General features: G+C 27.5%; 1 protein-coding gene and 1 non-coding gene across 2 annotated transcripts in view; both read right to left on the bottom strand.

Annotated features, from left to right (window-relative positions):
- LOC111626882 (kinesin-like protein KIF13A) overlaps positions 1-26,110 on the bottom strand; it is a 152,821-nt gene that overhangs the window by 121,771 nt on the left and 4,940 nt on the right. The gene's annotated exons all lie outside the window — the stretch shown is intronic.
- LOC111626890 lies at positions 10,581-10,703 on the bottom strand. Its single transcript, XR_002756944.1, has one exon. It is a non-coding gene; the product is annotated as a U6atac minor spliceosomal RNA (small nuclear RNA).

Genomic DNA, 26,110 nt, shown 5'->3' with positions numbered 1-26,110 from the left:
CAGTCTGTTCAACTCTCTTCAGTCTCTTCTGTCTGGGAGTGTTAACAATTGAACATTTATGAAAGTAAATAAATAACATTAGTAAATAAATGATTTTAAAATAGCATATAACATCAGTGGTGCCAAGGGGCTCTGGAATCTCCCAAAGTAAAAGGATAAGAAACAGTAAATTTTCCAAAAATATTTTCCTAATTAAAATTCATTTTTTTATTTACATTGTGCCATATGCTCTATTTTTATATTACTTATGAATTAGCAGTCACATAGGTGGAAATTTTATTGAATTCACATTAAAAATATTTTTATCTGTTCAACTTTGCACTCTTAAGATTAGGCCTAAATCTTGAGTGCACCACTGTATAACAACAACATATAAGAATAAATATATATACACATATGAATATATATAAACATAAAATTAAATATATACATTATATTTTTAATACATATACAGTATGTTATGATTATTTTTTACTGTGCATCATTCTCAGTTTGTGCCTGGAATCAAATCTCACAGATGTTCCAGCGATTCAAGTCTGAGAGACTAATACAAAACTTTTAAACAATTTGGAAAAATTTTCTGACAATATGCAATAGTTATTATTATTATTATTTCTAATCTCTTACAATAAAAGTTTAAGCCTCTTTCATAAAATATAATTATATGTATTAGTATTAAAATAAAATTAATGTTCTGTACTTGTTCTTAATTATTTCATATAAATTATATACCTAAATTTCAATACAAATACTGTACATTCTAAAATAACAGTAAATAATAAGTTTTTACACTTCTGTTATTATTATAAAATGGCAAAATAAAAATGAACATGTTATTAAATTTAAAAAGTACAAATTTCATTTGTATGCAATAAAAAAACATTGCTGTTTTCTTTGAAAACTAAAAAAAAAAAAATACTAAATGATAAAATAATTATTTGTTTAATTTTTGTATTGTCTTTTATCAATTTACAACAAAGTGATTTTAAGTTGTAAAACTTTTTGATTCTACATTAAGGATTTAATTTAATTTGAAGTAATGTAATGCATTTAATTTATAAAGTTTTTTTTTTTTTTGAGCTATTAAATTAAAAGTTTATATCTCAATTCAGCAAAATTAAATATAGCCACACTACTTTTCATTACTATCATTTTCTGACCTTTCAAGAATTTCTAAAGAATAATAATGATTAGATTTTTATTTTTCTGTAAAGAAAAATTTTACTACGAAAACCAAATATTAATTATGTATTTCAGAAATTAAAAAAAAAAAAAAAACAAATTTAGAAGTTTGAAAGCTTAAAATACCTCTTCTTTTTTTTAGTTTCATTATAGTTTTTAACCAAATCAATGATCTTTCATTTCTTTTGGATAGGAAAAAAATGAAATTTGATTGATCACAGAGAAAAACAATAATTTATTTTTTTAATCTGTCTATATTTTTAAGTAGCATTTCTGGTGCTACTTAACAATATAAACAGATGAACAGATTAAAAAAACATTTTGACTATGATGATACATATTTTTGTATAACATAAAAGAATAATTTTTTAAGAGTAATTAAATAAGAAAACAGATACATTAATCTCTTTTTTTATATTGTTTACAAAGTCATAACTCATTAAACTTTGAGTTTAATTAGTACATATTAATATATGTGCAATATATTGAATATTAAGGAAGAAACTGAAAGAATTAAAATTTTTATCTCCTTAAAACTTGAATTGAATTATCTCTATCTTCAAAACAGATTTTCATTACAAATCAGAATAAACTTTTATATTTTACTATATGTTGTGCTTCATAAACTATTGCCTAAAATTGCTGAAAAGAGCAAATCTAATTTTTTCTGACAAGTAAAGCCATCCGAATAAAAGACTCTCTTAAAAAAGCATTGTAATAAAAAAAAAAAAAAAAAACAGAATGGATTCTATTCCATCCTTCACATCCTATCGCATCAATGTGAAATATATTGTGACTGATCAAATCTCCGTTATCTGCACTAATGCCACCTTAAGAATCTATCAGATCATTCTCTTTCCAATAAACAGCATTATTAATGATGTCTTGTGATCTTAGTAATATAACAGTTAGCAGGCATCATTTTTGTATTAATCTTTTATAAAATACAATACTATAATAATAATTTTTATTTTTATTAAAATGTATTCTCAGTTAATAAATATTATACCAAATAATTTTTTAAATTTTAATTTGAAAATAAGAATCAATTAATGATTTTATAAAATATTTTCTAATTAAATAGAGAGCACAAATATCTTAACATTATATGAGATTATATTTATTGCTACATAATATAATAATTTAATCTGTATGAAATATAAAACTGCAAATTTTTGATAATGGATAGATATATTTTTGCAAACTGATTTCTAATCAAACATGAAAGATATTTACAGTGGTTTTAAATACAGTCAATCTCTAAAAGGAAAATAAAAAATGCTGTTGTTTGGAGGTTATTTTGAATGCCTTTCAAACTGAAATGATCCTAAAAAAAATGAAGCAGCCATTGTTGGGCAGTAGCCATTATTGAAGGTTCAATTGTATAATATCTTAATAGCTTAAATACGAGTTATTTTTTAAAATCATACTTTTAAACAAGTTAATATCTAGGAACAGTAAGATCATAGAAATTTCTTACTAATATATTCACAGGATGCATTAATATAATGTTACATTAATAAACTGATAGATAACTTAGATAATTTATTATCATGTAATTTTTTTGATGATTGATTTGTAAATATCTGTTGGCATTTAAAGAATAAAAATAAATTAAACTACATGTCGCACTTAAAATCAGCTCAAATGAGATGACGAAACATTGGTGATATAAATTTATAAGAAATATTTATTAAAAGGAAAAGTGTATGAGACTGAAGAAAAGCATCCAAAAGAAAGCATTGAGGCTATTGACATAATTTTTATGGAAGGTCAGTTTGAGCATGATTATTACTCACAAAAAGAATGTATAGATGCACAAGAACATCATTATTAATATTTTCTGTAAGTTTCTGTATGTTTAAATAATGTTAAAATAAAGTTTCTAATGAATGTTTTTTGCCTAAATTTATCTGTATCATTTCAAGTGAGTGCAACCAATTTTATGGGGACACCCTGTATGTTGTAGATTTATTATTTCTTTGAACCTTACATAAAGAACTTTGAAATGATATCCTATAAAAAAAATGACTTTCCAATAATTAATTGCAAATTTTTATTTAATAGTTCTCTAAAATAATAAATTAAAGTAGATTTAAAAATTTTCATTTGAAAAACTAATGCAAGTTTGACTTAAGGTTCACTTTAAATTATTCACACCTTATGTAATTTAATTTATTACTTTGAATACATGTTAAGATCAATTTATATGGAGAGTAAAGTTAGGAAGACAATGATAATCAACAATTGAATCAACCAACCAATCACCTCTTATGATTACAAATAACAAAGGCAAGTTGCTGATTTTCATGTCATCTTAATTTTGTTATCACATGCATCAACTTTTATGTACTAGTAATTAGAAAGACAAAGTAAAACATAACATAAATATTTATGATGCATTTTATAAAAACCTTTATTTATAAAATTTTATTATTCAAATAATAGCAAATGTCATTAACTGCAAGTATGAGTTTATCTTATGATTCTGTATATCCATATAATCAACTGAACATTGAAACTCTTTTAAAGTATTAATTAAATCTTCATACAGAATATTAAATTAGGCTTTTATCTATAATAGAGTTCTAGACTCCTTCAAATACAATGCACACCTCAATGATAAAATTATTAATATTATTTAAACTAACAGCAAATGAAGTAATATATACATGAATTAACCCAAAGGTGAAAGTTTATAATTTCTAAATGACATTTGGATTAAAATAAAACTGACAATTCCATTGAAGGCCATAGTAAAAGCCGACATATGGATTAAGGTGATTCTCTTAATTAACAATTGAAGAATCTTTGATAATTAATTAAGAGAACTGCTTTAGTCTAAAATGTTAATTAATAACAGTCATTTCAGTCTTTGAGGATAGAATTAAATTGACTTCTTAACCTATTAGCTATATTGTTTGTAAGAATCAACCAAATTCATTTATCTAATAAAAAATTAATAATTTGTAATTAAAAATATGCTCTCTTAAATCTTCATTTTTATAATTATTAGTAAGTTAAGAAATAACATAACTAATAATAAAAATAAATTTAAGTTTTTGTGCTTTTGTAAATATAATTATTTCATAAGAATATTTAATTAAGCTATCACATCTATATAGGCAATTTCCAAGAAGAATGATTCATCAAGCTAATGAACAATGAAAAAAAATAATAAATGCAATTGAAAGCTATCTATTGTTTATAACCAAAGCTGTAATTTTTATTAATTTAAATAAAATATTTTCCAACTTCCTTTATATTATTATTATAAATCAGATTTAGTGTACTGGTTTACAACAGAGACAAGTGAACATTTTTACATAATGGAAGTTAATAATCAAACATCTTATATATAGTAATAATTTATTATATAACAACAAAAGTTTTACTTTATAAAAAAAAAAATCATAAAAATGATTGATTATGAGTTGCCAATAAGGCATCATTTGCAGATTCCTTCAAGAATACAATATGAGAGAATTTATTATGAATGATAACATTCATATGAGCTCAGTGAGAAAAAAAATAGATACAATATATGATACTTTCTCTTCTCATTTAAAAAATTTATGAGATTAAAATTCCTAACAAACAAAAAACTTCTGCTCGTCATAAATCTTTAATGATGAATTTTCATTTTATAGTATCTGAATAAGTAAAACGCTTATTTTTCTGAATAATTTTTTTCATTATATACTACTAATAGTTTAAAAACACTTCAAAAAATATATTTTTTAAAAACTAATGTATAGAAAAAAACATTTATTATGTTTATAATAACATGATTATCATCACATAAATAAATTGTAGAATGAACAATTTAGCCACTAATGATTCTTTTAGGTAACATTGATCGAGTTATCTTAAATATTACAAAGAATGAAAAGAAAGCAATTTAGAAAAAACTATTTCCAGAGAGGGAGTTGTTCAAATTATATAAGTAAGATGTTATTATCTAAGATTGCTGTAGCATAACATTGGAAATTAGATGAATTGTCACTAGTTCATCGATTAAAAGTCCAGCAAATCTAGTTTATTGATGTAATTATGTTGGAACAAACTGAAAGCATGTTCTTTAACAACACAATGCCACCTTATCTCATAAAAAAAAAAGAAAGAATAATTAGTTAATTTTCTGGTTTATACAATAAACCACAACCTCTATTCAAAACCAAATTAAAATGTTCTTTTTATAGGGCTGATTTTTATTTTTAATTCATATATAAAATTTGATAACAGAAGAAAAAGTTTAATTCTAAGAAATATTTAATCAGTTATTTCTATTTTAAATATGAAATATAGTCTCTTGAGATACTTAACAATCAATTTAAAATTACAAAATAAAATATACATATGAGATGAATGCATTTTTCCAATTATTATAAAAGATCAGAAGAAAATGTCATTGAACAAATGGACCATAAAATGTTATAAATCTCCAAGTTAACCTCATGAAAAATTTTCATCACATATTTTTGAGTTGCAATGATGGTTATCGATGTCATAAACATTTATTTTACTTTTAACATTCAATTTTGTTAAGAGAACATGAATTTTACGTTTAAGTCATAACACCAAATTATTAATGTGCAGGAATTTAGGAACTGTAAAATTTTTAGTTTCAAGTTAACGTATACAATATATAGTTTCTGGAAACGTAAATCGTGATATAAAGCACATTAAAATTAAACAACTTGTAAAGTAATCAAACTAGGTTGTATGACATGCAAATAAACTTTCCAATAACACTGCTTTTAATTAGTGACATGAGAATTTCTTGGTGCTATCACCTTTACATAAAATTAAATTTAATAGGATTTATGTATCAAATGCATACATATTTATTTTTTACATTAAAAAATAAATACAATTTATAAAATTATATTTTATATTGAATTAAATGCAGTTTAGTTAGGATGTTGAACAAAAAAGCTATTTTTATCATAAAAAAAATAATTTATATTTTAAGAAACTGGACAAATATTGGCTTAAAGAAAATAATATATATATATATATATGTAGAAAAGATAAATAACAGGCTTATATATTTTATCAAAACAAAACTGCACTGTAAAGACTTCATGAAATAACTATATTTATCAGTTTAAAAATAAGCAAACTCTTTTTTTTTTAATAATCTACTGGGAAATTAAGCAGTCAAATTTTTCAAAAAAAATTATCTGTCCCTTAAATCAAAAGATAAATTTAAACAAGCATAAAAAAGTGGACCAAGTTCATGTAAAAAGTAAAATATAATTTTCCACTATGCACAATAAAAAAAAAAGTAACTTTTATTGAATTACAAAAATATGCATTTTTCTCTAACATTCAAATATTTAACGTTAAGAAAATATATTTTTGAATCTATAAAATCTTTAAATAAAAATAATGTGACTCATTATTGATGTCATGGAAGGTTTTAAATACTTAATGACGTCATTTGTGAGTACCAATTTTCTTAAACTGTTAAAGAAAAAAATATAACCTAGATAGAATCAGAGCATAAAGACTGTAGAGAATCCTAGTCTGTCTGATATTCCTAGAACATCGCTAAATTCAATACGGGGCAGGACCATGTCCAAATAGATTGAGCGATGCGTAATTTGCTTGTCCTCATCCATCACATCAAAATCGCGAAACTACAGTATTATTAAAGTAAAACATTATTGTTTCCTTTATCATTTTCGTGAGAAATCTATTTTTTTCCTTTCTTTCCTAGATGACAAAGTAATTCTGAAGGAGAAAAAAGGATGGCGTTATTGCTTTCAGAACTCATTTCCTATACTACATTCGCTTTGATAGATCTTTTGCGTTTCTTTGATAATTTCCTCTGTTAAAAAGACAGAGAGAGAGGAGAGAGAGAATCTTCCTTATTAAATACTGACTGAAACAGATTTTAAATTAAAATTTGTGAAAGTAAGTCAATATTTTGCTTCGTATTTTAAGTAAACTCCAGTTAAAATTAACCATTAAAAAGTAAATGTTTTAAACTTTATAAATTTTATATAATTAAGGGCAAATTAATTAATAAAATCAATGAAAATCTCGTAATAAACAAGGAATTGAAATTAAAGCGCTAATGTCTTCTTCCTTGTCGTCCTGTTTTGAATTATAAATTTAAAAAAAAAAAGTTATAAACGCAAAACACCAGGTGGCGTGCGTATCGCTAAAGAGGATTGAAAATTTATTTTTAAATTATTGAAAATGTTTAAATGAAATTGTAAATATAAGAATTGAAAAATTAAAAAATGTAAAATGTAGAACTCATTAAGACACGCACGCTATGTCGTGCAATACTTGTTTTACGCTTCATTAAATTTCTAACTATTAAAATAATTTATTTCAAATAGAATAACAACATATAGAAAATTATGGAAAAATTNAAGATTATTTTTAAATGTAATTTTACTTAACAGCATTTTCATTAATTAATATTCTACAAGCTTTATTTAATTTTGATTTTCTTAACTAAAAAAAAAGCATTTAAAAAATAAATATTCTTTAAAAAAACAATTATTTTAAATGCAATACATTCGGAAAAAAAAAAAAAAAGGGATTTCAAATACTTTAAAAATAGTTTTTAAATTTATAGAATATTACATTCTACGTATTTAATAAAGTTAATTAATTATTAATCATAAAAAAATTCATACATTTGCAAGTACCCTTAAAGAGGATTAAATTTTTCTATTTGATTCTTACAAAAATGTTGTATTTTAAGCTCTGTTATAAGAGGATGGAGATTTTTAATCAGTTTTAGCGCTTTTTTCCCTGCAGACGTGTAATTGTTTTTGTAGAACAAAGCGTGGCTAATCGAAAACGTATAGAATTTCAGCTAAAGAGACAGCCGATAACATTTTTACAACCCTTCATATATTTATTTACATATATATATAAGTTATATATGTGAAAAAAGTATTNGGAAATTAAGCAGTCAAATTTTTCAAAAAAAATTATCTGTCCCTTAAATCAAAAGATAAATTTAAACAAGCATAAAAAAGTGGACCAAGTTCATGTAAAAAGTAAAATATAATTTTCCACTATGCACAATAAAAAAAAAAGTAACTTTTATTGAATTACAAAAATATGCATTTTTCTCTAACATTCAAATATTTAACGTTAAGAAAATATATTTTTGAATCTATAAAATCTTTAAATAAAAATAATGTGACTCATTATTGATGTCATGGAAGGTTTTAAATACTTAATGACGTCATTTGTGAGTACCAATTTTCTTAAACTGTTAAAGAAAAAAATATAACCTAGATAGAATCAGAGCATAAAGACTGTAGAGAATCCTAGTCTGTCTGATATTCCTAGAACATCGCTAAATTCAATACGGGGCAGGACCATGTCCAAATAGATTGAGCGATGCGTAATTTGCTTGTCCTCATCCATCACATCAAAATCGCGAAACTACAGTATTATTAAAGTAAAACATTATTGTTTCCTTTATCATTTTCGTGAGAAATCTATTTTTTTCCTTTCTTTCCTAGATGACAAAGTAATTCTGAAGGAGAAAAAAGGATGGCGTTATTGCTTTCAGAACTCATTTCCTATACTACATTCGCTTTGATAGATCTTTTGCGTTTCTTTGATAATTTCCTCTGTTAAAAAGACAGAGAGAGAGGAGAGAGAGAATCTTCCTTATTAAATACTGACTGAAACAGATTTTAAATTAAAATTTGTGAAAGTAAGTCAATATTTTGCTTCGTATTTTAAGTAAACTCCAGTTAAAATTAACCATTAAAAAGTAAATGTTTTAAACTTTATAAATTTTATATAATTAAGGGCAAATTAATTAATAAAATCAATGAAAATCTCGTAATAAACAAGGAATTGAAATTAAAGCGCTAATGTCTTCTTCCTTGTCGTCCTGTTTTGAATTATAAATTTAAAAAAAAAAAGTTATAAACGCAAAACACCAGGTGGCGTGCGTATCGCTAAAGAGGATTGAAAATTTATTTTTAAATTATTGAAAATGTTTAAATGAAATTGTAAATATAAGAATTGAAAAATTAAAAAATGTAAAATGTAGAACNGATCGAATCCAAATTCGTTTAATTACATAATTATAATTAAATCTGAAAGAAATGATTTAAATTTAAAAAAATTAAATTATTTATAAAACTACCAAATGTCACGTTTAAATCCCTACAATAAAATGGCGGTAATTGATTTATAAATCAAGAAAAGGGTCACCAATTCGGTAAATGAACGAAAACGAAATGGCACATTCTTCTATTGTAGAGTAAATGTATATATATTTTAATACCTATACACCATTATATAATCGATCGTCTAGATACAGTCTTGATTATAAGTATTAAACATGTAGGCCTAATACTTTCATTACTAAATCGTGATTTGTAACCTTATAAAACAAATTAGGAGATCAGTTTACGTGTAAGTAGAATTAAATTTATTATGTATAGATATAGCGTATATAAACACTCAATGTGAAAAATGGGAGTCGACGAAAACCAAAGCAGTGTGTGTGAGTCAACAGTATATGAGTCATGCCATTGGAGAAGGGATATCCCAAGCGACTCGTAACTCCGCATATCCTGAGCCTATTAATCTCTACTGCCAGTTAGTTTCATAAATATTTCCTGTCATTAGTGGTATAAAAATCAACAAAATATCAATTTTCTCTAGTATAATTCTTTTTAACATACGCAATGCATAGTGGTTTATATTTAAAAAACGGAGAACTGAATACAAAAAAAATTATGGTTATACTGTAATGCGAAAAACCAGCCGTAAACAGTAAATCAATGAGACACTTCATATCATGCTCTAAATATCGTGCCAGCAAACATGGAGTGAGCATATTAAGCAGTTTGTTGTCACGGCAACAAGAGGGCCATGCCATTACTCGGACGGGGTATTTAATAAAAATACATATTTTCAAGGATGAATGAGGAGGAACTCGTTAATAAACGTCATCTTGTGGAGTACAGTTTACTCTACTTTTAATAATAATTAGCTGCTAATGTGTATGTTAAATAAAACACTACTTTCCCCCGACTAAAAATACCAATTCGAATTATTTAACGGACGTTCTAATTATCCGTACGGCACACAGTTGGATGTATAGAGATATTTGCCCTATTTTAAGGACACCTGTTGACTTGTTATGATTCACCCCGTTATAAAAATAAACAAAGAAAGAACAATGACATTTTTCAAAATTTAACTAAATTTATAAACAAAGAAATATAAAATTATGGAGCCTTCCCCAGCATATTATGACGCACACGCAATAACAATAGTAGACCTAGTGTATCGAATTTAGAGATAGTTTAAGTGAAGCGTGATGCGTCATGAAATGTCGAATCGGTGTGACGTCATCAATTTGTGATGACGAAACAGAGGGGTCCAAACAAGAAAAAAAAATTTGGTTAAGTGCCGCTAAGTAGGCGGCAGTGCCTTAACCGTATTTGTGTTGAGGCCCAGAGGCCATTCCGTCCTTATCAAGGGGAGTGCTAACCGTCTCTCCTTTCATTCAACACAACCTACCAGTGTTCCCAGTCCGTATATATATGACGTTCTCAATCGAACTCGTTACATGCGGTGTCCTCGGCATACTGTTGGAAAATCTCGCGAGAATACAATAAAAACACGAAAATTTCAACATATGGTAGTACCTAACATAATTTCGCATGATATTACTGAGTTAATTAACGTTACGACAATTAGAAAGCATAAAAATCGCAATTATTTCGTGAATATCCAATACGCGACCTTGAAACGAGTCAGCTGATTCGACGTCTGTAATGTTTCGTAAGCGTATTGTCGCATTTACAGTTAATATTTCGACAATAAATATATACTATACATATATTTATTTACATATATATATAAGTTATATATGTGAAAAAAGTATTCAGGTCATGGCAATAATAATGTTTTAAAAAGTAATGACGGATGACTAAATCGAAAATGACGATGATACTTTGACGCAATCCGAATCACATGTCAAAAAATCTATTCCAGTATGTCATTGGGTTCAGATAAAATCATTTATCTATTTGCGAATGATAAAAATCAACAGTTTTGAACAGTTAAAAGCTCAATATTTACTAGAAAAATACGTAATCAATCATTTTGAAAGGGCGCACAAAAAAAAAATGGCAGTTAATCTTTTGTAAAATGTCCTAGCACGAAGGAGAGAAATTTTTTTTTGTTCTTTGAGCAAAAAATTAGCATCAAATATATATATTTGAATACGCATCACACACGTGTTTTTCTCTTGTTAAAATAAATAAATTCAGTCATCTACCATGTTTTGCGTTACCTGCGTGTCAATTCTGCTTGCTTCGAGAGAGGGTAAAGGTGTTAAGAAAGCTCTTTAAGCAGATGCTATTATTGAGAGTTTGATCTTAGGGAGGAGAAATTGAATAACTTTCGAACAGAAAGGTCAACTAATATGAGAAAGGTAGACAGACTGCAGATTCTTTTCAAAGCTAAGAATGCCTCAAAGCAATTCTAACTTGCTATCAAAAGAGGAAGGGAAAAAATAAGCTTTTGTGATTTTGATAAGTCAACTAGTTTCTAGTTAAATCAAGAACTATTACATGATTTTTATTATAGTTGCTGTTATTAATAAAACATGTTTTCTGTATTAAGAAAAGAATTTTATACCTTTGAAATCCTAAATATTAAACACGAAATAGAGAATAGAGAATATACACAAGGGAAAATGATTAATGATTGAATGAATTTCAAACTTTTATTTACTTCTTTTTTATATATTTTTCGAGACTTTCATTAAGAAGAATTTAGTTTTTGTTACTAGGAGTAATAACCGAAATTCCGAGTTTTATTTTGTTAATTTTTTAAATCGAAGTTCTACTTTTTTTCCCTTCCACAAATCTAATAAATTCGCCATAAAAAAACCACTACGAAAATTGTTCTTACAAATCTTTTATTTATTCAAGCTTCTTTACAAATTCTAGTCATATCTTCAACTGATGTTTCTTTTTTTATTTCTTCTAAAGTCAGTTACAGCACACAGAAATTACTGAGAAAAATCAATAGAGGCGCTGAAACTATAGTTAAAATTATAATAGCATCAGTAGTTACATCTCATTGTCCGTTTTGAAATGATTTTTATCTTTTGTTAGAGTAATTGTAAAAACTGGAGTTTAAGAAGTCTGTTGAGATACCAAATTCTTATCCAGAAAAGCAAGGAAACTTCAGCAATTCTGTCTGTATTTAATCTTTAATTTTGAAATCCCAAATAAAACTCTAAACTTAAGCTGTTGAATTTTGAAAAATTCAGAATTTAATCATCACTTTCTTCCTGATTTTTTACTCTTTACAAAGGAACACCAAAGAGAGAAAAAAAAAACTTTTATATTGTATTTCGGACGCAGCAAAAGATATCACTTTATAATGAATACTTTTTTTAGAGGACGATAGTTTGGAAGGAATCCAAAATATGTCTACTAATAGTCAACGTGAAGCAAGGAGAGGATTAATTCAACCTGAAAACACAAGTGCAACATCGAATCTTTGGCTCCATTCCAAAACTTTCCCGCCAAACGCGCTAATGGTTCTCCTTTAATCTTATCACCGCAAAGAAGAAACAGTTTCGGAAAATAAAACAACTTGAAAAATTAAAATTAATCGGTCAATATAAATGACTTTTCCACTAGAAATAACTCGTTTATCTTAATTTTTAAAGCATCAATTTTCGAAATTATGATGGCAACGAGATATAACTTATGATAATTTAAAATGTTGCATTTTTGACTTTCTCATAGAAGCCAATGCAAATTTTATCGCCAAAGCTATAGTGCAACTTAGAAATACTGTATGTTTGTAAGTTTAGTGATGAAATAAAATCTTCTCTTTCATTGCCAGAGCACTTCTAATATCGATCCAGTCAGCTAACATGGTTGGTTCTCTCCAGTCAAATATTACTCCATATAGTTCTCTTTTCCACACGCCGGAAATTACGACAAAAGTGCATATAATAATTCATCTCTCATTATTTTCTCTAATGTAAATTCCCCTAGAGGAATAATAATTGTTATTCATTCGATTTCGATCAAAATTAAAAACGAAAACTAAAACAAAAAAATAATAATAATAATTAAAAAAAGATAAAACATTTTAAAATGGCAACACTGATAACTTCCTGACATTTAAATTTTTAAAATACGTAATTCTGACGTAATCTAATTTCCGTTATTCGTGATTTAATCACTATCGACGTCTATTATTGAAATTTTAAGTTTTTTGGGTATTTAAACATAAAATAATATCTAAAATTTTACGCTATTAGACGTTCGATAATAAAAAGAATCGATTTTCGTTGATTAAAACGTCAGTAAGAAACACAGTTTTCATCTTGAAGACATTTAACTTTTCATTAAAAGTAAACAAATTTAATTAAAATATTAATAACGATTTTTCTCCATATTAAATATTAGTTTTAAAAAAAATAATAATCTATCCTCAATGATAGATTTGCAGAAAAAGTAATTAAAAATTTGCACGTAATAGTTCTTACACATTTATTTGAATAAAAAGTAATAAAAATTAAATTACTTATTATTATTATACATTTATAAATTATTATTAATATGCCTTTTCCTTAATATTGACTTTCCGTGATTAGAATTTATTATTATTTTTAGTTTTTACTGATAATATGGCAACACTTCCTTACTTAAAATTAAAATTGTTAAATTAGATAGTGACGTCATTGTTTAAGGCGTAGTAAAATCTTAGCCAATAAGACTCCTCCTAGCATTTATTTTTCAGTATTATGAAGTGTAACTTTCTGCTTGATTTGTTGTTATCGCAAATGTAATCAGACCGTAACAGGAATTATAATTTTAGCCAAGAAATTGGTCTCGGCTATTTCTTTTTATTCTAAATTTTTAAGCAAGCAATAGAATTTAATTCTTTTCCGATATATGTTTTAAATAAAATATGGTGATTTCAATCTTATCATATTTCCTGATTTGGGTTGCTAAGCAACAAGGCGGGGAATGACGCTACGGAGCGTGAAATCGAACGTTTCCATAAAATATCTTTTAAAAATCGAGATTCAAACATCGGAATACGAAATTTTATCAACAGAGGGCAGTACCGTAACAAAATGGCATGAAGCAAAAATAAATAATTTATATACAATGTCGGCACAGATATAGAAATTTTAAGTTAGAAAAACACGTATTTCCTAATCCCTGCGTATCATACAACAGCTATAAAAAGAGACGACGTGTCGAGATATAATTAAAATAATTAGCCTCTAATTAAAGAACACCGCCAAGTGAAGAGAAAATAAATTATATGAAGGATGCGTGAACAATTACAACTCTCCCCCCTCGCATTTTCTAGAATTTCCTAAAAGTCTGGATTCATAAAAACTCGATTTAACGATTTACAATTATTAACGGAATTCAATGTCGGGGAGGAATAAAAAAAAAGGAAAGTTTTATTTTGAAATTGAATAAAACAGCTATTAAACTGTATTCTAGTTTCAAAAATTCGATAGATATTCCGGAAGCGTAACGTAAAATGCGAAAAAAATAGACACGAAAACTCAATAATCTAAACTATAAGCTTATAGAAATAAGGAAGATATAATTCACATCACGAATGGTCGATTGTACATCAATACAAAAAAAAAAAAAAAAGTGTATCTTATTGTACTTTACTGTTAGAATTGATCGTTAGGGGAAATTTTGTCGCCAGTTATTACGAAATTGTATTCTAACTCAGCTAGAGTTACCTGCATAGAAAACAGATGTTTTAATTAAACACGATCGTACCGTACGAGTACATATTCCTTGACACTAATGTAATTAAACAGTTCACTTAAAGATATATGAGAGAAAAAAAAATCCATCCAGAAATCCAATCTATACACGTTAACGAAGAAATATTTTATCTAAATTGAGCTGATAAACAAATTACTCCGATACAAAATCGTGTAAAAGAATTATCTTTGTACAGTACTTAAAAATCCAGCGGGTTGTTGGAAATTTACTATTATTATTTTTTTATAGAGGGGAAAACTCAGAAATTCGATCAGGTTAATTGTAAAAAAAAGTTAAATAATATCAGAATGAAGTCTCAAGGTCTAGCAATGTTACCTTCTCCGACATTCATCTGCTGAATCGAGGTTTAATGGAAACATGATGGCGACGTTGTGTCGTACTCTTCTTCATTAGTGTTCTACTTCAATCATTGCTACGACATGAAACATATCAGGAACACCTGCTTCGACAGCCGAACCATTCTTTGAAACGGGAATTGATTATAATAAAATCGCCGGCTCGTATTGCTTCGCGAAACTTTTTTGCCCGGATTAAATTGGAACGTGAAGAAAATCATTCTAGAAATACGAAGATTGAAATATAATTACAAATAAATAATGCGATTTTTATCTCCACAAAACGTATTAAAGAAATCTAAAGGTAAAGGCTGCCTTTCCTGTATAGGAGGAAAATTACACTAGCGTGTAAAGTAAACATACACATTTAAGTTCCTTAATGGAAAACGAGTTACACGATAGATGAAATCACACCCGAACGTTGTTGATTGATGAACTGGATGATAATTCACCTTCTGTAGTTGGCACAGTATTAGCGGTTAAGCTGGTCGATTTACGAGATGCCAAGAGTCGTTCGTGCTGTGAGGAGGTCACCCCTTACAGGATCAGAGAATAAGATCTGTTTGCTTATCATAATGAAGGCTCCGCTTTCTAAACTTCTAGATTAATTTATTCGAGTCTTAATAATTCTTATTTATCATCTTCACTTAATCTTTATATGTATTAGGAACGGGTTTTACTTTAATAAAGAAACTACACTCGTAGTAAATACATAATTCAACAATTGATAAATGCTGTATAATTTATTTTCGGAACAGGTTCAAATTATAGAAATTATATGAAAGTTTACGGTTGTTGCCGAATGATATTCATTATAAATCCTCTTCCCTTTCGGAGAAATTGTGTAATTCACAAATAAAATGATACCTTGTGTGTAAGATAATGTTTCCATTATATAACTACTTTCAGCCTAGTTTGAGATATTATCTTAATTAATACTGCTTCATATAATTAGGCACATTCGTTTCTCCTTGATTACTAAGTAAGATACCACAACGTCGATTAAAGCTAACGATTAAGCTTAGTCATTTATTCGCATTTGAAATGTTGTTGCTGAACAGATTATACTTCGAGATTATAAAAGTTCACTGTCTCGCAAACCGCCTTTAAGCTTGTTTCTTAACAGTAAATACAATTTATGCAATCGCGATTAATCAGAAAATGTAGATAATTAGAATCATAAAGATGTTAAAATGGAAGGTACACTGTGCATCAATCATATAGCAATTGAAATTCAAACTGCAAAAAATCCTAATACAGTACACTCTTGGTACATTGTGCATTTCTAAGCGTTAAACCAATGAGACTTTCTCTGCATCATAAAACATTTGATTACTTTTATGGATATGTGTTTCAGAGTAAATCTAGTTGGATATTTTCTAACTAAACAACATTCACATTATTGATGTATTTTCTTTTCACCTGAAGGAAAAGAAAAACTGAAAAGACTAACGATTTCTCTGGTGTAATACACAGCGATTGATAGAATTACCCAGCACGTTCGGCTGTCGAGATTTTCTATCCTTTGGGAAATAGCATCCTTTAACAGTAAAGTAGCCGAACGAGGTATCCTACGATCAGAAAATACCTTTATTTTGGTAGCTGATACGATGATTCTTTCTCGACATTTACTCCGGAGTTTTACGTCCCAATTGAAAGAAACGATAAGAAAAATATCACAGGATAAAGTGTCGAGTTTTAAGAACAGAACAAATTAGAAGATACTAATGTTGTAATTATCAAAGAAAATTTGCTTTTGTTACAGCGCTTCGGTTAGATGACATTTACCGATTCAAGTACCCGCACATTACAAAGCTCCAACTTTAATTAAAGTACACTATTAAGTTCAAGTAATTTACTTAGATTTCTAAAGAAAAATAATAAAAAAATAAATGATTCGGGTTAGATTTTTATGACTATCCACTTAAGAATGAAGATCAATAGTTGAAAGGAAAATAAACCTTATACGAAAGACAGTTTAAATATTTTTCTTTAAAGAAGAAGGGAAGGAAAAAAGTGATGTTTTAAATTAATCTTGAATTAGCCTTCAGGAAGAAATCTATTTGAAGATGATGTATAAAAACTAAATAAGATTAATATTAAAAAAAACACGCATACCTTCTAACAATAACCTAGTTTCTTCCATGCTTAAAATTTAATGAAATACAAACTTTATCATATATTCACGATCGTTTTTGAAAATAAATGCTAAATTATTCATCTACCGAATAAAATGGCGAAGAAACGACATAAATAAAAATCCAATACTAGAAACACAGAGAGAAATTTAATTTAAAATTCCTAAAGACGTTTTCATGTTACATGTAAAAGATTCCTCATTTAAACTACAACCAAAAAATAACGTACAGACGGATCGATCGAATCCAAATTCGTTTAATTACATAATTATAATTAAATCTGAAAGAAATGATTTAAATTTNTTTTTAATGTCAATTTTGTGTTATAACCCAATAAAATCTGGAAGAAAGCTTAAGGAAAATTTGCTATAAAAATTTTTATTATGTTAAAACTTTTTGTTTTATTCAAGCTAAGCACCTATAGGGCTATAAATTTATAAGTTTAGTAAGCAAATATGTGGGACCCTTAAACATATAGTAGCTATGCAAACATGTATAACATGCAGTATAAATAGGCTTATATCTGTTTATTGATCTTCAAGAGCAATGATCTCTATTTGCTTCAGGTTAATAATACGATCGATAATTTTTCAATAATTAATTTTTCAATTTTGTAAGAAAATAAATGTTACTGTTTAAGAAAATATTATTTACATAACACAACACATACTTAATCTTTAATGTAACTGAAATGAAAGAATGAAATATTGATTGCTAACAACTTGTTACCTTTTGTTATAAATAATCAAATTTATTCTCATTATTTAAAAAAAAAATTAAATGATTCTTCTTTCATAACTCAATATTATGTAGTAAAAACCTGTCTAAAGCGGAATCTGAAACCTGCTTAAACGGAAAATAATTCGATTTTCAATATTGTAAAGACGAACAGATGCTAAACCTAGAAAAAATATTGGTAATCACACGAATCCGGTTTATACAGGTTTTATTATATTATCCAATTCATTATTATTATTACTTCTTAAGTCTATAGAGAAATTATAAATGTAAAATTTCAGTAGAAATTAATTAAAAAAATGCGATAAAAGAGGAAAGAATTTATCATCATCATCATCATCGTGTTGTAGAATTTTGTATTATTGCATTTGGTTAGTTTTATTCAGCAATGTTTTCGAAAAGTCGATTATTACAAGAAAGGAAAGAGAGAAGGTTCGATTGGCAAAGTAGTTACACCTTCAGGATAACCATATTCCTCCCATGGAACCAATTACTTCTTAGAAGCAGAAGAAATCCTCAACTGTAAAACCAGTAACCGCTCGCTAAATTACAACTTTCAGAACTGAAATACCGAATACGCTGATTAAACCGATTCGTGTGTGGAGAAGAATGGAGCAATAAGAATGTGTAGTGTAATCCCTCTCTGACTCCGACTTTCTCAATATCCCCCTTTTTATATTAAGTATCTTAGATTCGCTAAGAAAGTCAATAGAAAAGAGAAACTCATTTTGAAACCAACCGAGTCATCAAAGTTTGATTACATTCAAAGGATTACGCATAATATATTTAGTTAAGATGAATCTTTTCCTTCTATAATTTTTATTCTGTTTTATTTATTCAAAGCACAAGAAAAATTTGAACACTATGTAACGTTTTCTGCATCACTCCTCAATGATCAAAAGTGACATTTTCATAACTAATCTTGATCAACGGCGAGAAAGTTTATTTTTGCAGCTTTATTCTGATTATTTTCCAGATTTTTTTACATAGCTTTTTACAAGATACGAATTTTTATATATTAAATATTACCGAAGAATTTATTTACACTGGCTATCAGAACTATCCTCTAAGCTTATCCGCGTTATATCAAAGTGGGGAGGTTTCTATAAAAATGTAAAAAACATGCCACAAACCATTAAAAAACATTTTTTAAATCGCACATTTAATCTTTAACACATTTAGCTAAAAGTATTTTTTAAAAAATTAAATATGCGTAAGTTTATATCTTTAAAAAATTATGTAAAAATACTTAAAAAATATATATTTATTTAAACTACAAAAGTTTGATTTGTTCATAGAAAAAAAAAAGTCAAATTCATCAATTTTAAATTGGAAAATGTTGGGGGAAAAAAGTGAACTAAATCCAAAAATCTTTAGTTAAAATGTAAAAATATAGTTTGATTACTTAAAATAAACCATTTAATAAATGAAAGATAAGTTAAAAAAGTAAAAACATGAATAAGACAAAGATCAATTTTTGTGAAAAAGGAGACTAAAAAAGAAGGTTTAGAAATTAAGAAAAATCGATCACTCCCAAGAGTAATACAAAAACTATTTTTATGTAAATTTTACAACTGAATATTTAATTTCTTTCCACTAAACTTTTAGGAACTCTTTAATACTTATTTTTGCATATGGAACAAATTTATTTGAATTCCCCCCATAGAGAACCTTCTAATTTGTAAATTACTCATTATACATTATAACTACATCTTTACTGATTGTGTAGAAAATTCATTAAAATCTTCGTTTATTATTATTATTATTTAAAAAATTCTTTTAATCATTTCCTATCTTTTCAGATTTGTTGTCATACTTTTTGCTTTCTAAACATCCTTGAAAGTCGCTTAAAATTTCCTGATATTTCTATTGATTCGATACGTTTTCCTTTAATAACTATACCCCGCAGATTTATTACTTTTCTTAACTGTATTATACTTCTATTTTTGAGATTTATCGTCACTTTAACAGCAGTCACATCTTATAAATTTGCTGTTACGTTCTAGTAACTGCTGCATATCAATATATAATTGTTTCATGCTGTGTGATAAAGCCTATCTACACTAAGTTCCTGTGTTGCTTTATTCAATACACATCTTGATTTGAATCTAAATTGCCACCGTCACACGTACACAGTTACGTTCTCTTAATTTCTTTATGTCGAACAGATTGTTGTTACTTTTTTTTTACATTTTTGCTTAAGACTCCACGTGAATTTATTACTTTTTGCTGCTATTTAAAGATTTATCGTTACAGTTAACACGGATTTATTATTACGTTCTTATAACTGCTATAAATTTTATTGAATTGTTACTACTTTCAGATGAAGCCTATCTTATATACATTAAACACTCCTTATTAATTTGTTACTATGTCATTTTATTCGAAGCACATCTCAATTACCTATTAAATGAATTGTTAACAGCGGATTACATTAATTTCTGTATATTTAACAGATTACTGTTACGTTACTTTAATCTAATCCTTCGTGTTGCTACAGATCTCTTAGGTTTATCACGTTTTTAACTGCTACATATCTTCGAAATTTATTGTTAAGTTTAACTGCAGTCACATCCAACAGATCTATTCTAACATTTTTTAACTTCTAATACTCGCGAAATTAATGTTACGTTTCTTTACTCGCTATATTTTATACATGCTTTACAATACTATTTTATTTAATAAATACCCTTCAAATCGCTGTTACGTACTCATAATTAATTCAATAGACTGTTACGTTTCACTAAGTGATCCATATCTCTGTACAGAGAAATTCAGAATTTAATACAGTAAAACCTGTGTAAACCGGAATCGCACGGTACTAAATATTTTTCCTGGTTTGGCAGGTTTCCGTTTTAAACAGGTTCTTTTTAATATTAAAAAAAAATCGTTCCATTTCGAAGAACTTTTCCCGTTTAGGCGGTTTTTTTATTCAGGTTCTGTTTCAGACAGGTTTACTGTATTATAGAACGTTGTACGCTTCTTACCACAGTAAATTTTGGCAAATCATTAAAATGTGCGATGCTTCAAATTTCAATTAACTTAAAAGCTTTCATTGTGTTGAATAATATTTAATTTTACGTTTAAGCACTCTCTTAGTGTACATGTTCTTTATTTCTTTCCCCCTCTCAAACTGCTACACGTTATACATAAATCAATTATTTCCCTGCACAAATGTAGATATATGACATATATGGATACAGTACATAAAAGCTCAATTTCTAAAATTTTTGTGTGCTGATGACGTCAATTTTTCTATAAATAAATTTTATTTTCAAATCTTTTAACCTATTGAAAATGGAAAGTGGAAGAAAAGGTGTTATGTGGTTCCTGGAATTGAAGTCCATCTAATAGCTGTGAGACGTAATAAAACTTTAAGAATTTAACTTTTATATGCCGTTCATAATGTATTCCTATCGTGTATACATCCAAAAATCATTAAAGCTGTGCAAGGACTTTATAATCAACCTTTATATTGTAACACAACAGTTTTAACGGTAAAAATATTTTTATAGGGTTTTTCTATTAAATATAACTATAGAAACTCACTAATATACAGTCTGGAAGGCTTAATCTACGATTTTTTCCAATAAATAAACGTCTAAAATAATTACTCGCATGTTTTTCATACCATTGCAAATCTTCTAAATTTATTTTTAAATCAATTCAAAACACATTTAAATTTATTTAGCTATACCACTCTGAGTACTACACAAATAGATGGCCAGGGAGAGAGAATTATGGCGTTAACAATGACAGGGGAATATTTAAATATTTGCTATTGTAACGGCAAGATAGAGGTTGGCGCTAGAGGCATTATGAAAGAATGCTTTTTGTCCCATACTTCAATTGCAAAGTAGTAGAAAGCTTGGTGTAGTGAGTCTTTAACTAGAATATTTAGCAAGCAAGGCCACTGAAATTTATTTTAAAAAATAGCCTCCAGCTTCAAATTCATAGAGAGAGGTGTAGTATACAGTCGACCCCCCTATAAGATATAAATACGTTCCATTCTTTAGGAATCCGATTTCTTACGAGTCGTTCCAATCACAGCCCGACACGTGTCAAGTTTACGGACTACGGCTGATTGAAAGGTTTTCTTCCATAAAATTAATCGATTCTAGACTAATCCGACTCAACATTTCCAAAATACGTATAGTTTTATAGGAATCGTAATTATAGGGACCGTAATTATAGGGAGGGTCGACTGTACTGTGCTGAATGGTTCAATCAGTTGTACAGTACATGAGGGCATTTTGGCAAGATAGCTCCGGAAGTTAACTATGTCCTGTGCAAAATTATTTAGCTGTTACACAGTAAAAAATTCAGCAACGAGTTGCTTAACTTTCCCGGCAACATTTAGTAGCTTTCCCGGCAACATTTAGTAGCGCCATCTGTTATAACAAGTTTTTTAAAATAAAATAACTACTGTATTATAAAATAGCAAAAAGCTTAATTTTGAGGATAGGGATTGATATTATAAAGAGTTGTAAATGCTAATAAAAGTCAAAGTCGTGCGAGTAAAATCGTCAATAAGTCCGACCCTACTGGAGATACACACGACCCCCTTTATTTCCCCACTCCCTCGACTTTTAATCACCAAAATTTAATAGCATCGATCCCCTAATAGACAAACATCCCTGCAAAATTTCAGAAATTTTCGACAAAAAGCACAGGAGTTATTAAGCTTCAAACGGAGTGAACAAAACGTGCCCCCCAAACACATACAGTAGAACCTCGATTATCCGCCCTAATTGGGGACTGGGGTTGGTCGGATAATTGAAAAGTCGGATAACCGAAAAGTATGAAAAAATCCATTATTAGTGTAGTATATTATTATATCCCATGTAATTAGTATATTAGTATATTGCTATTAACCTATTTTGCGTTGAATTTTCATCGATGTTAAGCCTAACAAAAATTTTTTTAAATAATAATCGTCGTTATTGTATCGTTAAAAATTAGAAAATTAAGCTTCGTTTAAATACTGGCTCCCTTTCATGGTCAAATGAGTGTTGCCAGCTAAAACACGTAAAAATAATATTAAAGTAGCCAAGACATAGCCAAATATTGTAGCGCCACATCACTAGCGGACATTTGAAATTTGCGGACTAGGACGGTCGGTTAACCGAGGGGTCGGTTGATCGGGGGCGGATAATCGAGGTTCTACTGTACTAACATCCATACATACAGAAAAATCCCCTGAATTGTTTTGCATTTCTCGACATTTCAGTCCTCTGAGTCCAAAAATAAAAAATCTTGGGGAGGTCATTTTTGACCGATTTCCATACTTTACCTCTGCCAGAAAGTTAATACAGTATAAGTAAAAATTTTCAGATTCGACGCACTATTCGTTTCTGGTATGTGCCAATATCTCAATAAATCTTCATCTATAAACGGAATAAGATTAAATTTATATTTAAATTTTTATATTTATATGCATCACTTTCTTATTTTTAAATGGTTTTTTTTTTGTTTTTTTTTATTCCGGAACGAAGGACAGAAAATGTCACGTTACTTACATTTTAAGGTTAGAATGTCACCGCAACTGTAAACGCTTCGCTACTTCTAACCAAGAAAAAAGTATATATACAATGTATTGATTATAGTATTGATTTTCAGATTATGGAAATTCTTATGAGAGAAACAAAATCCTTTATCGAGAAAGAGGTTTTTTTTGTTGTTGTTTCTTTTCTTTTATTCTTACTCCCTCCTTTCTATATTTGGTGTATGTTTATTATGGTTGTATTTAGATAAACCATGTGTGTCAATCCATGCAACTAACAACCCTTCGTTCTTGAAACGATCTTCGGTTCACAGACTTTGTTTCCGGCCATAATAAGGAGATTCACTTCTATTGTCAAATCAAAATTGCAGCAGAAGGAAAATGGTTTCGGTGGTTATAACACATGCTTTGAATCAGAAAAAGAATCACGTATCCATCACCTCTGATTGACACATTATTCCAGGGAAATTTACACGTACCATCGAAGCATAGTGGATTAAAAATGCGTGAAATGTCTGAATTTTTGTCAGGCAATCTTTCACTGAAGATGAATGAAAACAAGGAAAAAATAAATAAATTTATATGTATTTATATATATATAAAGATTGATTGTTATATCTGAGAATAGAAAAAACTTTTTGCAGCTTAAATAAATAATTAACCCATACAAAATTATGAAGCTGAAGGAAATTTTGGCATCTTCAGACTTCTACAAAACAAGGAAATCTGGAAAGCATCATCAAAATTCCAAAAGAAAAATAAAATAATTGCACAATTTACTTGTAACACTACGAATTTAAGAGTTCATTTTCTGCTAAATCTAGAAAATAAGGAAATTGAGAAAAATGAGGAATAATTAGCAACAATTTTTGCACACACTGTTGACAAAATTTTTCCTATTATAAAAGGATGTCTACCCAATATATTAAAAATCAACAGTGCATAGAATATAATTATTTATGTGTCAAAAAAATAAGGAAATTCAAATCAACACTGCAGCAATGATAATCATAATTTTTTGTAGATTATTAATAGTTTGTAGAGCTATTTTGTTTTCCTTTTTTAGAACTCCACCTAACAGTAATTTAGGACAATAACAAGCAACCAGACTGAACAAATAAGTTAATATTTGCTGGCTATAACATAAAACGCTATAGAAAAGATTCACAATGACTGAACATGAGTGCAAATTAATGTGGCAATGACCCTATACAATATTTATGATTCATCACATAACAATACAACAGAGATTTTTATATTTAGCCAAGAAATATCTAAACATTTTTGACAGTAAAGTGATTACTTGCAAGCAAACTGGCTCAAAGAAAAGAAAACTCTTCCCAATTATTAAATTTCTTACAACCACTACAATGATAATAAATTGCAATCATAAGTTAGATTTCCAGCTCTAGGCTAAAAACTTGAGCAATGCTTATAATTCTTTGGGGTGAAATTCTCTTGCACCTCAAATTAAAACTTTATTACCTATTAATGACATCTTTTGTCATTCCAGAGAGAATTAAATATTCTCTTGCCAATAATTAAATTTAGAATTAATGGAAAACAGTAAAGTTTGTAAGGAAATGAATTCTCTGTACACATTTCTCCACTTGCTACTAATAGAAAAAAATTTCATTAGCAGTCCTCCTTAACAAATTTCCTAATTAATATTAAAAATGACATTTGAAATCTTAGAAGTTGTTTCAGATTCTTGATTATCATTTAACATTACCTAAATCTGCAATAAGATGCCTGCTGCAGGAAAAATGTTAAATGTTAAATTTAAGTTAATATACTTTACACACTAGGACATTTTATATAATATTTAGTTTTATTCAGGCTTTAAATGAATTTCTAAATGTTAATTTTATAAAATGTAACTCTATAAGCATGTTAACTCATCATATATAAATATATATATATATATTTATATTGCAAATATTTTGCACTTACTTTCCTAGCACTTTAAGGAAAAATGTATAAATAATCTAAAAAAGTGCATGCTAATTTTACACTTAATATATTCAAGATAATCATCTCAAAAATTTTGCACATATTTAAAATAATTTCACATTCAATGCCTCTTCTATTAAAAGGAAAAGATTTCAAAATAAATATTCAATTCAGAATGTTCATCAAAATAAATTATTCATCTTAAATGTATCAAGCAGAATTTTAAAATATAAGCAAACCACAAATACAAACTTTTAAATTTTAAACTGTATTAGCATGAATCAATATTTATTTTAAAATATTAATTACAACCAAAATTTATAATAATTTTCCAAATACATGATAATATATTTAATATATATTAGATCTAGTTAAGAAAATTAAAAATTTTAACTGTAAATTGTATACTATTCAATAAAAACTTTAAAGCTCGAAATCTAATTTATATTTTAA

The sequence above is a fragment of the Centruroides sculpturatus genome, unplaced genomic scaffold (assembly GCF_000671375.1).
Source record: "Centruroides sculpturatus isolate CEXI.00-Female unplaced genomic scaffold, Cexi_2.0 scaffold433, whole genome shotgun sequence".
Taxonomy (NCBI): Eukaryota; Metazoa; Arthropoda; class Arachnida; order Scorpiones; family Buthidae; genus Centruroides; species Centruroides sculpturatus.
This window is presented reverse-complemented; position numbering and strand designations above follow the sequence as displayed.